Raw genomic sequence first — 17,584 nt, 5'->3', positions numbered from 1 at the left:
GAGTATATATTGTATGCCAGTGCTTGGCGTACATTACTTCTGATCCTCATATAACTCTGCAAATTGGGTTTGCAAACTGCTTTTACAAATAAGAAGACAAAAGCTACGGAAAGTTAAGTAAGGGAGTAAAGATATAGTCAATAAATTGTGGAGATGGGATTTGAGCCCAGAGCCCAGGTCACTTTGATGCTAACTCCTGTGTGCTTTCGGGGTCAGGGACGTGCTGCTGCCCCTACTTCCACAACCCCAATATCCCATCCCCTTCCTCCTGCCTCCCCCGCGCTCCCACCACCCCTCTTCCAGTGATGTTCTTGTGAAATTCTAGAATGTTAAAAGCACAGAGAAGGAAAGTGAATTGCTCAAGGCTGAACAAGTCATGACAGAGTGGGAGTTAGAGCCTCGTCCTCCAGCCTGGACATGAGGATGGCTGGTGGGTGGGGACGGCTCTGCTCCCCCACCCTCCCTCCTGCTGACTCCAGGGTTGGGAGTGCATCAGGACCTTCTACTTGGCTGGACAGAGTGGGGCTTCCAAGCTGCCCACCTGAGACCTCCTGCTAGAGGTCATCACTCTCCCCACCCTTAATTAATTCCTTCCTGAGCAGACCGCTTGTTAGAGACAGAGGTATCCAGGGAGAATCAGCAGAAACACAGCCCAGCGAAGTGCTGAGTGGGCTCCTCCTGACTGCTGGGTGGAAAGGGCAACTCTCTGTGGGGTGAGGCAGCAGGCAGGATGATGCAGCAACTCAGCAGCCGGATGCCCAGCTAGTCTCTCACCAGGGGGTCTGCCTCCAGGCATGCAGCTTGGAACAGCCCCCAAGGAAGTGTCAGTAATTTTCTCGGTCACTCATTCATGCGCGAGTGCTGGCTGTCCCCATTATAAAAAATGGACACCTCACATTTATAAATGCTTCACCACTTACATACTGTGTCCAAGTAGATGTGCGTCTTAGGTTTTCCAGACGGTCCTTTGGGGGAGGTGGTAGTGTTCTCATTCCCGTTTGACAGATGAGGAGGCTGAGATTCAGAGAAGCAAAATCTCCTTGTTCAAGATTGCTCAGCTAGCAGATGGTGGGGCCAACATTTGAAACTGATCTTCAAATACCAAATGCAAACATCATCATGGCTTCTTTTTATTGCATAAACATACTCTCAGCAGCATACTCTGTACTGAACAAATATCATAGTACTTAATTTTCACAAAGACACCATATGATTGCTGTTATGAACCCATTTTGCAAGTGAGAAAACTGTGAAGGTGAGGCTCAAACATGGGAAGTGACTCACCAGGCATGGCACAGTCAGTAAACCTTCTTCACTAGAGCACAAATTCACCCTGGGGGTCGATACAGGTTCCTTCTTATGATACAGCTTCTGATCTGACAGAGGGAGATGGTTATAATTGAAGGAAAAGGTGGGGCCCCAATGCCCCTCCATGAAATGACTGAGGGCTTCATTTTACCCAGATTTGCTTTATTAAGGGTGCAATGGTTTGAATGCTTGTGTCCTCTTCGAGATTCATAGGTTAAAACCTAATCCTCGATGATAGGATGAAGAAGTGGAGCCTGTAAGGGGTGATAAAGTCATGAGGGCTTGTGGCTGCCGAGGGGGCTCTCTGTCTCTCTTGCCCTTCCACTGCTGCCATATGAGGATACAGAAAGGAGGCTCTTATCAGACCAAATGCTGGCAGCTTAATCTTGAGCTTTCAGCCTCCAGTTCTATGAGAAAATTTTGTTGTTGTTTTTTAAAAATATAAATTATTCTGTGGTATTCTGTTAAGCAATACAAAGAAACTAAGACAAAGTGTTACTGTTGACTTCACCATTGGCATTGAAACAAAATACAGTGTTTACCATTCCTTCATTTATTGCCAGGCACCCCTAGCATTTAACACACTTTACCTCATTTAGTCCTGACTATATTCCTACACAGTAGGTACTAGTGTTCCTATTTAACTGAGGCAGAGGGTAAGTAATCTGCCTAGGGTCACGCAGCTAGTCATTGCTAGAGCAGGATTTGAACCCGGGCCCAGCTGCTGTGAATCACCATGCTGGATCTTCAGCAACTTCTTCCCAGGCATTTGATTCCTGCCAACTTCTGCTCTGGAGTTGCTCTACTCTTCACCCATTGGGGCACATGTAGAATAGCATCAGATGGCCAGGGGTTCTTTCTACCCCTCCCCAAATGCTGTCTCCTTCCCCAGATCTGACAGGGCCACCCAAGCCCACAGACAATAGAACCAAGAAGCCCCTGCCGAGGGTGACTGCCACCCATATGTTCATCAGCCTCCCTGAATTGACACATCTATTTCCAACAACCTCTCCTCTTCCTGCTCACCTGGTAGAATTGGCTTTGCAATATTTTTTGCCATTTTTTATTGTAAAATATACATAACATTTACCATTTTAGCCACATTTGAGTGGACAGTTCACTGGCACTAAATACATTATATTGTTGTGCAGTCACCATCACCATCCATTTTAGAACTTTTTCATCACCCCAAACTAAAACTCTGTACTCACTAAATAAGAATTCCCCATTCCTCACTCCCCCCAGCACCCAGCAACCACCCTGCTACTTTCTGTCTCTATGAATTTGACTACTCCAGGTCTTTTATATAAGTGGAATCACACAAGATTCACACAAGTTGTAGCATGTACCAGAATTTCATATAAAATGCTTCACAAACTTGCTGTCTTCTTTCTGCAGGGGCCATGCTGACCTCTGCATGGTTCCAGTTTTAGTGGAAATGCTGCCAAAAAGAGCATACAATAGCATTTTCAAGGAGGCTGGTGCTGGCTTCGCTCCAGGTGATGCCCCCATGAAATTATGGATCTGCCAACTGGCGTGAATGGTCCGATCAGGTTCATCATTAGGTGGTGTTTACTTGGTGTCTGCTGGCTGTTCTAGCGTGACTTGGGCACAGCTGGTGGGTAATCTTCATTTTGCATACGTCTGTGTTTATAACAAGGTATAATTGATCTGACACCTGCATTTTTTCTCCAAGTGATGAGTTGTTGTTGAGCAAGCTCTTCTCAGCTCCTCCAGGAGATAAATGACAAGTAGCATCATTGTAGTCATCATCATTGTGGTACCAAATGGCCCAGGAAGGGAGCAGACATGTTTATTCCTATTGTACTTGATTTCTCACACTCACCACAGAAGGCTAGTATTACTCTCCCATTTCACATGTGAGGAAACAGAGGTTCAGAGAGAGGAAAGTCACATGGTCTACAGTCACACATCTGGTCGGGGGCAGAACTAGCCTTCAAAGAGAGATTTCTGTCTGAGTCCAAAGCCTACACTCTTTCCTCTAAGATATGCCAACCCAGTCCCTGGGGGCTGGAAGCTAAGGACAATTAAATACAGAGAAGACTTCTATATCTGTGGAGACCTGAATGAGGACACACACACATACACAGAATGAGAGAGAGAGAGAGGCAGGCCTTACATGGGCTCAAGAGCTTGCCTGGGTTGGCTGAGCCTGCAGTGGTGGGGACATTGTTTAAGCAATGTGGCTTAACAGCAGTCCTGGGAAAGCACAGGGCCTCTCCATTGACAGTCTGCTCAGTGCGACCACCAGTGGGATGTGGCTTCTAGAGAATCCAGTGTACTTCCAGGGAGGGGGTGGTGTCCACAAGTGTGATGTCTGATTGGGGCAATGTAGGGTCTGACTACTCAGAACCCCCAAAGAGAAGGGCCAAAGACAAATTGACATGTGATCAGGTATGATCAGATGGGGCAGCCTGCCAGCAAACTAGAAACTGTGCTATGAGGAAATGGTTGGAAGAAATGGAAATGTGAATTCTTCAAGGTGGGATGAGAGAGTGGCCTCACAATATGGGAAGCAACAACATGTCGAAAAGAAAGAAACAGGCTTGTTCTGGGCAGCTGTGGGGTTGCATTGGGCTGGTGGGAGGAAGACGCAGTCTGTCAGACCATGGCCCCCATGAGTCACTCAGAGTTGTCCAGAGCTAAGATGACTGCCTGGCATGTCCTGGAAGTGTGTGAGCAGAGGGTGCTGACAGCCAGGTGGGCCTGCTATGGAGGCGCTGATTAGCAGGGTGGCTCTCAGGGCCCTTCTCAACCTGGAGTTCCTAGGATCTGTGCATGGTGAGGGCAGAGGAGAACTGGGAAGAGCCAGCAGACACCTTGGTTAGTCAGCAAGAGAAGTGCCTGGATCAGCGGGCAGGCTGGCCCCAGTGGCCTGCACCAAAACAGACTGCCAGACCTCAGACGGCTGGCCTGCAGAGCTGGCTGTGCACCTGATCCATGAGCCAGTATCCAGCCTCAGGCCTGGATTCACTTCTCTGTCCTCAGTCACAAACACTAGCACAAATTAAGCACTCACTAGGGACAAGGCACTGTTCAAATCACAGAGATTCGCTCATTTCATCCTCATAGCAACCCTGCGACGGGGCTGTATCATCTGCCCCCTCTTACAGGGTGGTTACGTGGCTTGCCCAAGGTCACACTGCTGGTCAGTGACAGCACTGGGGCTTGAACCCCGGTGGTGCAGTGCCAGTGCCTGGATTCCCACCTCCTGGCTTTATCCCCTCCATGAAGGAGCCCCATGGAGTAGGGCGAAGCTCCCTCCCTGACACTGTTGCCTCCACCAAACACTTGGGCTGCAACGTTCCCAAGTCCTTGCCTGGCAGCTGCATCTGCCATGCCTCCCAAGTCAGGGAGCAAACACAGGGCCTCCCAACGAGTGATCCTCACCTGTCACCAGGTAAGGCCTAACGCTGGGGAGATGAGCACAGAGGCAGCCTGCTGGGGCTCAGCTTTCTTTGGCCTAATTTCCTGTCATCTCTGCCATTGCTCAGCCAGGCCTTTACTAACACTTCCTCCACATGAACTCTGAACAATAGTTTCATGGGGGGTTGGAGGGGGGACCCATTCTGCTGCAAGTATTGAAGCCAAGATGCCTCCCTGCCAGCCCAGCCAGGGTCAGGCACTGCCCGAGTCTCCTAGTTTCTAGCCTGCATGAAGTTTGCCAGCCACAAATCCCCGAGGCCTGGATTTCCACCATCAGAGAGGCATTTCCTTGGGATTACATGGGTTAAGCATGGCCCACTCCTTTATGTAACAGACCCTCATGCCGGGCTTACTCTGTGCCAGGCACTGACCTAGGTACTTTATGAATCATGACTCCTTGAATCCTCATAACAACCCTATAAGGCAGAGATTATGAATGCCCCATTTTACAGAAAGGGAGTATTTCTAGGAAGCAAACACAGAGAGATTAAGAAACTTGCCCAAGATAAGGTATTACAGCTGGTATGTGCAAAACCAGGATTGGAACCCTACAGTCTGACTCCAGAGCCTGTGTGCATATCCACTGTACCCTGCTGCCTCTTCAGCTTCTCTTGCTAATGGCAGGTATTCCGATGACATCTATCATTGTTATTGGATCTATGAGGGATTTTTCTCAATAGAAATGTGTCAGATGTGTAATGGGTAGCTGGGTAGCTTGAACATGAGAGGCAGAAAAGCAGGAACCAGAATATCGAAACAAAGGACCAGAGGGGGGCCCAAAGACACAGGCTGGCTAAGGGCTGGCCCTATTTGAGGACTGTGGGGAAGGTGAGGCAGCTTTGCCAGTGGGGCCAAGCCTTGGGAAGGGGCTGGGGCACAGGCTGAGTATGGGAGGCAGAAAGAACACTCCAGTGGGCAGATAAGCTTGAGCTAGGCCTGAGAGAATCCCAAAGAGGGCACGCTGAACCCAGAGGTCTTAGGAACCACGGAGAACTGGAAGAGTCATAAAGGAGGGATGAAGTTGTCCAGAGCCTCAGAGAGAATGGGGAACTGCTCAGAGGTCTAGATCGAAGCCTCCAAGACAAATTCATCCCTTGGTGTGAACTCTCCAAAGCTGGACAACATCACCTGGACTGGCCCACCTGTTTGGTGCATGAGGGCTCACATAGAAAATGACAGTGTTAATACCACTTGCTGGGTACATGGATAGGGCTGCATAGCATGTTTTAGAACAGCACCATCCAATAGCACTGCCTGTGTTGACGGAAATGTCACACAGTGGCACTGTCCAATCCAGTAGCCACTAGCCACATGTGACTACTGAGCACTTGAAATCTGGCTGTTATGACTCAGAAACTAAATTTTTAATTCTAATCAATTATTATTAATTTGAAGTTAAATTTGAATGACCACATGCAGCTACTATATTGGGCAGTGCAGTGTAGAACATTCATTTCATTTGCAAGTTCAACCAATTTTTTCAAGGGCCTGTGCTGTGCCAAGTATCATTCTAGGTGTTGGGAAACTATCAGTGAACAAAACAGGCAAAAAAAACAAAAAACAAAAAACAAAAAAACAACCCAAACAAACTCTGACCTCAGGGAGCTGACACTCTAGTAGACAGAGAGAAAGACAATTAACAGTAATCATAATAAATCAATGATATTGTCTGTTGGGCAATAAAAATGCATTGGGGAAAAATGGAGTGGAGTAACAAGCCTGGGGAAGCCCCCAGTGTGATAAGGTGATCTGGGATGGCCTCGCTGAGAACGTGATATTGGAACAGGGACCTGAAAGAGGCAAAGCAGCTAGCATATAAATATCTGGAGGAAGAACATCCAGGCAGAGGGAACAGCCAGTGCAAAAGTCCTGAGGCAGGATTCCCCTTGGCAGATTTGAGAAGCAGTGGGGAGCCCAGATTGTAGAGTAAGAATGGGGAGTAGAAGGAGACAAAACCCAAGAGGTGAGGGGCAGATTGCCTGGGGCCTGTGAGCCATGTGAGGACTTTGACTACATGAGGTGGGCTTCACTGGGAGCAGGAGCAGGGTTGAGCAGAGAAAGACAGGATGTGACCTGGGTTTTAACAGGATCCCTCTGACCACTTGCAGAGAAGAGGCTGGGGGATGGGAGCAAGGAAGGACACCCAGACCCAGAGGCCAACTCAACAGGGGCTGATGCCAACCCTGCCTGCTGTCTTGCGGGCTGTGGAAGTGGATGTCTGGGTACACCTGAGGATTGAGGCAATGATTGGGGTGCTTTGTCTCAGAGCCTCAATCATATTGAAAGGAAAGTGGCCCCTTCACTCACTGAGAGTCTAAAGTAACTGCCAGTAAGGCAGGGGTGCCTCAGGGCATTTGTGGAAGCTCCATATTCTCAGGAGCCACAAGGGCAGAAGAACAGGGACAGAGGCCAGCCCCCAACCCCAGGCCTCTGGTCCCTGGCCCCAACTGGAAGATCAGAGTCTTCTGATCCTTGGAGCCCTCACTGAATCACACCAGCTCCATGATCGTCCCACTCTAAAGAGCAGACATGTGCCTTCCCCCATTATCACTCAGGGCCTGGTGCTTAGGGAAGGCCAGCATTTGGCACTAGTCACCAGTAGGGTGTACAACTTGTACTGGTAATTCTGGTAATTCTAACTACTCTGATCTCTAGGCCAGAAACAGCAAATATGAGACACCGGCTCCAGAGGACTCTGTCCCACTGAGTTTAAACACAGCCTCAGAATCCTTAACATTAGCACCCAGCAGCCAATCTCAGAGTTGGAACACAAGAGAACATACTTGCAAGAACCTGGCTCCTATCTACTACCTTGGTGACTTCATTTCCTACTACTCTCCCTTTCCATCTCTCTGTTCCAGCCTCACCGTCCTCCTCACTGTTTCTACCTCAAGGCCTTTGCACTGGCACCTCCTTCCTGCCTGGAAACTCTGCCCATGGATATCCATGTGGTTCCCTCACTTCCCTCAGAACTCCCAGGAGCATGTGTCCCGAAGTAGAGAGATTGTCCTCCTCATTCGCTGGAGTCCCATTTCCGGCCCTAATTAGCTATGTGAGCCCAGGGCAGTTCAGTTAACCGCTGCCTCTAAAACAGGTAGCACAATTATTAGATGTACTTCCCAGGGTTATCATGAACATGAATTGAGGAAATGTGAAAGTGCTGGGTTCGATCTTGGCTGAGCACAATCCTCCTCTCTGTGAGAGCTTAGTCAAGTCACCTAATGTCTTGGAACCTCGATTTTCTCATCCATAATGATAATAAGACTAGTACCTCCCTCACAGGATTTCCCAAGGTTAAATTAACTAATACATGGAAAATATTCAGAACAGTGTTTGACACATAGTAAGTGCTCAATAAATGTTAGCTATCATTGTAAAGTAATGCATGTTATTTTTTTCTTTTTAAATTGCTGGCAAACAGTTGGCCTGACTCCAAGACTTGCCTCCTGCTAAATCCTGATTCTGCTCAATTCAATTCAGTGTAATACAGCATAGGGAAGATCATGCTCTGTGGCCTGGCAGACCTGGCTCAGCCACTTTCCAGCTGTGTGAGCTTGAGCAGGGGTTCTATCTGCCTGAGTCTTAGTTTCTTCATCTGTGATAAAGGGGTAATTATTGCAACCTCATACAGTCAGCATGCAGAATCAAAGAGACTCTGCCTGTCAAGTTCCTGGCACGTAGTAAGTACTCAATAAATTGTATGCAGGATGGAACAACACTCATCTCCTCTACTCCCTTGCAGCTCATGCATGAAAGCAAACAGGTCCCTTTGGGGCTTGCAGGAAGAGAGAGAATCTGGGAGTAAGGGCTGCTTGGCTTGGTTTAATGAGGCCATGTCATGTAGTCTGAGATCTCAAGGCTAACTAGAGAGGGTGGCAAGCCAGTGATTCTGTGAAGAGCCAGTAATGAGGACACAGAGAGCCAGGGGTGGGGTAGGGGAAGCCTGATGTGACCCTTCCAAATTAGTGCTGAGGCTCAACAGGCAGCCATGGTGCATCACTGATGGAGGGAGGAGAGGACAGAGCACCTAGAAAGGCGTGGTGCTAGGGGAGCAGAGAGGAGGCTGGAGGCTGGAGGCTGGAGGAATTATGCAGATACAAGAGGTGGTATTTGTTGACAACTCCAGGAAGGCAAGGATTTCTTGTATAGACACCAGCACCAATGTCTTCCTCTTACACAAACACACATTCACCCTGTCTCTCACACACATACCTACTAAATAGCAAATACTTCAGGCTCACTTCGTCTAACCTGTGGGTGTCTGTTAGCCAGGGGAGGCAACTGCTGTTGCAAATAATTGCCATAATGTAAAGCCTCAAGCAGAATCAAATTTGATTTCTCACTTTCCTAACAGTCCAGAGCGGTGTGCCAGGTTATCAGGAGACCTTCCTTATGGGAGACTTAGGTACCCAGTATGTACCTCCCTCCAGGCCTTGTCATCCCGCCCAAGGGTCCAGCTGGCAGAAGGAAAAGGGAGTGTGGGGAAGGCACCCAAGCTACTGAAGGCCTGGCCCAGAGATGGCACAGATCATCTGGCACAGATGACATCCTCCACATCCCTTTAGCCAGAAAGGGTCACATGGGCACACTAGCTGCAAGGGAGCCTGGAGAGTGTAGCCTAGACTGGAAGCCACGAGAGAGGGGGAGAGTGGGGTTTGGTAGTCAGCCCACAGGCTCTTCCTAGAGGCCCATAGGCTCTTCCTGGAGGCTGAGGCCCAGGTGGAAACTCCCACTCCATTCCCATTCCTATTCCTGAGGCCCAAATGCCTTTTCTGGGGGGTAAACTCTGTTCCATTAGAAAAGAGGAGGCTTAGCCTACAGAGAGAGGTCACATAGGAAGTCACCTCAGAAGTTTCAGAGGATGTGGGAGCCTCTGGGGGAGGTGGGGTTAGGGGGTTGGTTGAAAGAGGGGCAGAACAATGACTAACATTGGCTAGGACCAGGACCCCTTATTGCCACATACATGTAAACACCTACACTCTGGCACACACTCACAAATACCCACACATTCAGCTGACAAATGATACTTCTTAGACACACATCTTCTCACACACAGGCATACACACAATCACATACCCCAAACACATATGTATATGCACATCCATGAAAGGTTTTCAGGAGCCCTTGCAGTAAGCCTCAAGGATATAGAAAAACACCTCTCCAGGCCGGGTGTGTTGGCTCATGCCTGTAATCCCAGCACTTTAGGAGGCCAAGGCGGGCGGATCACTTGAGGTCAGGAGTTTGAGACCAGCCTGGCCAACATGGTGAAACCCCATCTCTACTAAAAATACAAAAATTAGCCAGGTATGGTGGTGCATGCCTGTAATCTCAGCTACTCAGGAGGCTGAGGCAGGAGAATTGCTTGAGCCTGGGAGGCAGAAGTTGCAGTGATCCAAGATCATGCCATTGCACTCCAGCCTGGGTGACAGACTAAGACTCCATCTCAAAAAAAAAAAAAAAAAAAAAAAAAAAAGGAAAAGTACCTCTCCAGAAAGATGTCCTCAGAACCAGCCAGTGTCTGAGAGTCACCATTAACTAACCCTTGAATATTAGATAAGAATCCCTCACATATGTTTAGGCCCTAACATTTTGCAAAGCACTCTTGCACTCACTGCCTAACCATAGGGTAAATATTTACTCAGCATTGACTCTAGGCAAGACATCGTGATCGGCAGTAGAAATACAAAGAGGAATAAGACACAGTTCCAGTCCTCAAGGGAAAGGTGTACATGAACGACCCCCAGGGCTTTAACAGGGGACTGTAAGAGTGGTTGTGGGAGGAGGGAGAGAAGAGAGAGCTCTGGTGAGGTCAGAGGTAATTTATGAGTCAGGCCTTAAAAGATGAGGTCACCCAGTGGAGAAAGATATGATGCTAAGGATGAGGGACCACTGTGTGCAATGGGATCAAGCTGGCTTACTGGGGGAGTGATGAGTGATTCCGAGAGGCTGGTAAATTGTTTCCTAAAGCTGGAGTTTCACTAGATACAGCCAAGATGTGCTGCTGCTGACATGAAGTGATGATCATCTTTTCCCAAAGTGCAAGGAAATAAGTTAATAAATAGAATGTTCTCAACAATGTAAAGGTTATCTCCTTGTGTCATTCAGGATTCAGTCAGAAATAAAAGAACATTTTAGGTCTTTTGAAAGAGGGAATTCAGGCCGGGAGCCGTGGCTCACGCCTGTAATCCCAGCACTTTAGGAGGCCAAGGCGGGCGGATGGTCTGAGCTCAAGAGTTCAAGACCACCGTGGGCAACATGGTGAAACCCCGTCTCTACTCAAATACAAAAAATTAGCCAGGCTTGGTGGCGTGCACCTGTAGGCCCAGTTACTCGGGAGGCTGAGGCACAAGAATCGCTTGAGCCCCTGAGGCGGAGGTTGCAGTGAGCCAAGAGATCGCACCACTGTACTTCAGCTTGGGCTACAGAGTGAGACTCTGTCTTAAAAAAAAAAAAAGAAAAGAAAAGAAAAAGAAAGAGAATTCAGTACAGGGTTTGGATTTCAGGGATGATGGAGCTGCTCAGAGGTCAACAACAGGTGGAGGCAGTGAGCATGGGAGCAGTGGGTGGGGGGCAGGACAGTGAGGCGCTATAGAGATTAGCAACAGCTGGGAGCCACCGCCACCTACCCATCCCCATCCAAGGCTGGAAGGACACAGGAGGAGATGGCATGACCAGTGACTAAGATCCTAATGTGTCTAGCAGGAGCTGGAACCCTGGCAGCTGGAATCACAGAGGAGTTTCACTGACAGGGTGAAACCACTTGGAGATGAAAAAATAGAAGAGATACCTGGCTTCTCCCCTCTTCCGGCCCTCCAGTCTCTCTCTCCAGTGCCTCCATTGGCCAACTCCAACTGGCAGCCTGAGGGCTCAGAAACCTGGGAACAGACAAGGGAGCCTGGGAAATGTAGTTCCCCACAGGCAGAGGCAAGCAGGTGAAATGTGGAGAGCAGATTCGAGAGCCCACAGTAGAATAACAGTATGTGCCTGTGATTTCATAGACCTCTAGTATCAGCTGTAGATTTGTGTGCTAGTGTTAAGCTGAATGAACAATGCCAAAATAATATTAACAGAAAAAGAAAGAAAAAGAAAAACAATCCAGAGGCAGCCACTTAGGCTTGTTTTGTGTTTCCTTGGTAAGTGCTTGGGGTTGCAGTTTCAAATTGTCTTTTAGAGTGTGTGAGCTTAATTAAATTTAACGCATTGGAGCAGCTTAACTTAAAATAGCAATTCATGTTTTCTGCTAACAGAAATGTTGGTAGTTTACATGATGGAAAGAAATCTCTCAGGATTTCAGGGACGTGTTTTTCACGGAGGTGCCCATGACTGACCTGATGGTTGAGCCATTTATTATCTATTGTCCCTCAGGATCCGCTCTCCCCTCCTCCGCCTTGCCCTGCACTCTGGAAGCCTGACCTGCATGTGCCTGTGAACTCTGGCTTTTGGTTTGGTTCAGCCATGCAGAGCAGCAGCAGAAGGTCGGCGGCAGAGAAGAGTGAGGTCCGGCTACTTCTTTGTCCGGTGCCCACCCTGTAAGGTTGCCCCTGGCAGCTTCTGTTTCTCAACCAAATTCTCTAAACCAGTGTGCCTCAATGGAGGGTGACTTTGCCCCCAGAGGACATTGGGCAATGCTTGGAGACATTTTAGCTTGTCACACTGTGGGTGTGTTCTGGCATCTGGTGGGTGGAGCCCAGGGGTGTCCTGGGATTGTCCTCCTACGATGCAGAGGACAGCCCCACACAGCCAAGACATAGTCAGCCAAAGTGTCAACAGTGGTGAGGCTGAGAAAGCCTGCACTAGCCCAGGGCTCCTCAAGCTATTCATTGTGAAGGAGCAGCTTCGATTTTCCCCACTCTGTTGCAGGCCAGTGCTTTTGTAAGACTAGAACTAAGTTACCAGAAATAATCATCACGCACTTCAATGTGACAACCAATGCCAAATTGCTATAAAGCCTTAATTCTTACTCTTGACTTCTGTAGTGTCTGATCATGGAACAGGAACAAACAGTCCATGGGCCGGCATCCATCTGTGAGCCACACTACAAGCAGCACTGGCCTACATGCTTCTCTCTCCTGGGGATGAGGCAGACATAACACCTCGGCTCTTGGCTGCTATTAGCTCTGGGTTCTTGCACATTCCCTTGTGATCCCCCATACCCTCTTGCCTCTTTACAACTAGTCCCTTGATAAATAAGATCTTTAATTATCCTTCTAGGAAGTGCCATCTGCCCATTCAGGGCCCGGCTGATTCTGCAGTGTTTTCCTACCTGGGCAAGTTTTTGAGAATGTGGGCAGCGTCAGAGGCTGTGTGGGTAGAAGGACAACAATGTGACAGCAGCCTGGTTTGGGAGCCCAGCTAAGGAGTTTGCACTGTCTCTTGTAGACCATAGTTAGTACTTGAAGCATCTCAGTGGGCAGGCGACACAGCCAGAGTTGTGTTTTAAGTGGAGCACTAGAGATAGTGTGGTGCTGAGAATGCACTTTCAGGGAGCAAAATTTGTGGCAGAGAGCCTGACTGGAGGCTGCTGAGTCCATCCTGACCAGAAATGGAGAGGCCTAAGCTAACACCGTATGTGGAGTTGGAAGGCAGAGGGTGTTCAGAAGGTAGAATCTACCAGCCAGAGTGATGGGTTGTGAGCAGGAGTGAAGGGGGAAATCCAGGCTCCCCAGATATAGCTTGGAGGATCAGTGGATGGTTTTGTAGGGTTGGATGATGAGGTGGACAGGGGGACACAGGTCAGAGATGAATTCTATATCTTTCACTAGAGTGCCCATTTCACGTGGCTTTCTCATGCAATTTGTCTGTTGGCTGCCTGGAGTCAGAAGCGTCTTGCTTTTAAGAAGTGTGGGCTGTGGGATGCAATGGACCTATTCTGGTCTCAGCCCCATCATTCCCCCAAGGGAAAGTTCAAACTGTTCAGCTTCCTCCTTCTCTAAACGGGAATAACTTCCTCAGAGGGTTGTCAGGAGATTAAATGAGATAATGCGTGTAAACTTGCCAGGACAAGTAAGTGCTAGGCAAATACTGGTTATTATTGTTATTAGAAAAGGCAAACTTGACCTTGCCAGCCAGGGCTGTTTTGAGTTAGCTGGCTCTGGCTCTCCTTAAGTCACCCCAACTCCTCCTACCGCCAGCACACACACACAGACATACACGCGCACACACACACACACACACACACACACACACACACAGAGCAGAGGAATCAGGAGCCGCCTTCCGCCTTTCTGCTCTTCATCCTAGCAGGCTTTTCCTGCTGGCCTTGTTTCTGATGGGCCAATTACAGTGCAAAACTGTTCCAGACCTGACTTTTCATCCCGGTTCCAGTGGCCCGCCAAGAATCAGCCTTGCCTTGTTACACCTCCATCAGCAGCACAGCCCAACCGCAGCTTCATCACATTAGGATGTGGCTTCATCACATTATGATTTTCTCTGAGTTGGGGAGCAAAGGTGAGTTGGGGAGACCAGGCAGGGTTCCTCACAAAGTTGCCCAGGAAGGGCAGGAAGACGGGGCAGTGTCTGAGAGGCAGCATGGCCCAGGGGTCAGGTGCGGAGGCCCTGGAGCCAAACTGCCTGATTTGAATCCCAGCTCTGCCAACTTACTAGCTGGGCCTCCATGGGCAGGTAGCTTAACCTTTCTGTGCCTCAGTTTCTTATCTGTTAAGTGGAAATGAGAATAACAATAATAGCCTCCCAACAATGTTAGGGAGTATTAAACAAGTCTTAATCCCCTTAAATATCTCACAATAGTGCCTGGCACAGAGTAAGCCCTCATGTTAGCTGTTCTTCTTATTTTGTTGCTATTAGTAGTAGTACTAATAGTAGTACTAGTGTAATCTGCTTCCCAGGAGAAGGTGGCTAACTATTGAGAAGATTTCTGGGCTAGTGGTACAACTTTGGTGACCTGGGGTGGCTGTGTTCAATGCAATCATGAATGTGGAAACCTATGTTACACAACAGGTATTCAGTAAACAAGGGTGTCCATCCACCTCTCAAGTGGACATGCTCTTATATCACTGTGGCCCAACAAAATGGTGGAATGCCGTGATTCAGAGCAGACTGAAGGTGGCCTCCCTGGGATTTAATCCCAGCTCTGCCATGTTATCTTTGCTTAACACTTCTGCACCTCTGTTTCCCCATCTGAAAAATCTGGATTATGATGGCAGCTGTGTCGGGGAGTTGCGGTAGGCCTAAGTGAGTTGGCATAGGGCACTTAGAGCATGGCGCACAGTTACCAGCTGGTGTTTGCTCTTGCTGCTGTCACTGTTCTGGGTGTGCTTAGCTCCTGCCTTCTCAACTTACATCATTAGCCCTGAGGGGAAAGGAACAAGGCCCTGGAAGACTCAAGTGTCCCCTGCAGCATTGGCCACACAGGGCTCCTCAGGCCCTGCCCAGCAGATGGCCTAGCAGGCTGGGCATCCTGTCAGTAGAGGAGCGTGAGTCACAGCAGGCTCTAAGCTGCCCCAGGGATGAAGGTGGTTGACCAGCCACAGGCCAGGGTGAACTTTTCACTGAAATGAGGAAAAATGCTTCCATGTCTGTCACACAGTGAGGAACAAGCCCAGACCGTGGACCCAGAAGCTAGTGTTAAAGGTCTCAACTGCTGCATACTAGCAGTCCCAGCTGTGTGACCTCAGGCAGATCACTTACCCTCTCTGAGTCTCAGCCATTTCTTCTCTGTGAAATGGGAGTACTGATCACTGCCTTTACAGGACTGTCATGATGCCCAGGTGAAACTGGCTCTGAAGTCTTCAGATAGACCTGTGGGGCTGGCTGCAGGGTCCTTGCTGGATCCACCTCTCCTAACCCCTCTGGCCTCTTCTGCCCCAAACACTGTGCTAAGGGTGGGGCTGTGTATTAGTCCATTTTCACGCTGCTGATAAAGACATACACGAGACTGGATAATTTACAAAAAAAAAAAAAAGGAAAAGAAAAAGTTTAAATGGACTCACAGTTCCACATGGCTGGGGAGGCCTCACAATCATGGCAAAAGGTGAAAGGCACGTCTCACCTGGTGGCAGACAAGAGAAGAGAGCTTGTGCAGGGAAACTCCCCTTTATAAAACCATCAGATCTCATGAGATTTGTTCACTATCATGAGAATAGCTTGGGAAAGACCCACCCTCATGATTTAATTACCTCCCACCAGGTCCCTCCCACAACACCTGTGAATTGTAGGAGCTACAATTCAAGATGAGATTTGGGTGGGGACACAGCCAAACCATATCAGGTGGGCCTTGGGGGCTCAATTTCCTCCAGTGTGGCTTCCCCAGCAAAAGAGCAGGTGGGCAGGTGAGGAGGGAGGCAGCAGCCACTGGGGTTGCCCACTGACGGGATGTCAATATCTGTCTGTCAGTTCCAGTCCTCTGTGCATGGATCCCAGGTGGAAGTTTTCAGGCTTCAGTATTTCATATTTGAGATCTTAATTAAGTTGCCTAGCTCCAGGTTTGAGGGGTTGATGGGAACTGATAGAGCCCTTTCATTCTCAAGTAGCAGGGAATAGGAGAATGGGAGTGGAGGAACTACCAAGAAAGCTACACAGTGGTACCTTCAGGCCTGGGTATGTCTTTGGGAGTGTTTATGGAAGTGACACAGGCATCATCTCTGGAATCAGCAGAAGGCATGATACCTCAACAAGGGTCTTGGAGTTCAGGGTGTGCATCCAGGCTTAACAAGGTCACAAGGGTCCAGAGTTCAGGGTGAGGAGTTCCAGGCAGGAGAGGACCAGCCACAATGTGGGGAGAGTGCTTCCCCATCAGACCCTCCCCAAAGGTGGAAGGAGCAGTTAAAGTCTTCTACTAAAGAAACTCTTCCCCTAGGTTTCTTGGCTGAGCCTGGCCTACTACAACTAGGACCAAGGAATCGTCCCTTTCCTCTGGGATGCAGAAGTGCCCCCCAGTCCTTAACACTGCACTGTCCTTCCACCCCTAAGCAGCAGGCCCCCTTCTCCTGCATCCAGTCCTCTTCTGCTTAGACTCCCTCTCCCTCAGTCTGCAGCAGCAAACGCTCTCCCTCCTGAGTCATGAGAAAGCCCTTTGGAGGTGTGGGTGGTGCTGGCCTCTCCAGGTAGGACCTTGTCTCTGACACAGCACAGCACCTGGTCCAGAAAGAAGGCTCAGAAAGTGTTGATGGGGATCCCCATGAATCTCAGAGGTCACAGGAGGGCTGGAGCAAGCCTCGGGGTGGGCTGGCACAGGGTCGGGCTGACCTGACTCTCACCCTGCCCTTCCCAGAGACAGAGGGAATACTTGTAGCAGGCATGAGGGAGGGAAGTAGCGGGTCTCCCTTTGTATAATTTCTGCTTCTTCACACTTTAACCTCTCTGCCTCTCTGTCTCTCCCTCTGCCTGTCCCTGTGTGTCCTCTCAACTCGCTTGAGTCTCCCCCCCTCCTCTTTCCCTCCACCTCTAAATGCCTCCCCTTTTCTCTGCTTTCAACTACCCCCTTTCTCATTCCCTTCATCTTCATACTCATTGTGTTTTTGTGTTTTTGTTTCCATATATCTGGATTTTCTCTCACCCGGTATCTGACACATCCTTGGTCTCTGACACATCCTTGGTCTCTGACACATCCTCCGTCTATACCTCTCCCTGATGCTCCATCTCTGAATCTCCCTCTCTCACCTTCCTTTCCACCCTAACCTGTCCCTTGGTTCCCTTGTCTGGGTCTCCCTCCTCACATGTCTTTCTTCTCTATTTCCTATGCTCTATTCCTGTCGCCTGCCTGCCCCTGCCCCTCCCTCCTCCCCTCTCCTCTGTCTCTCCTTCTCTCTCCTTCCATGTCTCTTCACTCCTCTGTCCCTTTCTTTCCCTCTGCCCCATTCTCTCTGTGTCC

The 17,584-nt window shown here is 49.1% G+C and overlaps 1 protein-coding gene and 1 non-coding gene across 2 annotated transcripts in view; one reads left to right on the top strand and one right to left on the bottom strand.

Annotated features, from left to right (window-relative positions):
- LRFN2 (leucine rich repeat and fibronectin type III domain containing 2) overlaps nt 1–17,584 on the top strand; it is a 195,234-nt gene that overhangs the window by 176,196 nt on the left and 1,454 nt on the right. The window lies entirely within an intron of this gene.
- LOC112440225 (U6 spliceosomal RNA) lies at nt 2,663–2,765 on the bottom strand. Its single transcript, XR_003028401.1, has one exon. It is a non-coding gene; the product is annotated as a U6 spliceosomal RNA (small nuclear RNA).

Source organism: Pan paniscus, chromosome 5 (genome assembly GCF_029289425.2).
Source record: "Pan paniscus chromosome 5, NHGRI_mPanPan1-v2.0_pri, whole genome shotgun sequence".
NCBI classification, from domain to species: Eukaryota; Metazoa; Chordata; class Mammalia; order Primates; family Hominidae; genus Pan; species Pan paniscus.
The sequence above is the reverse complement of the archived record's forward strand: the minus strand, read 5'-3'. Positions and strand labels throughout refer to the sequence as shown.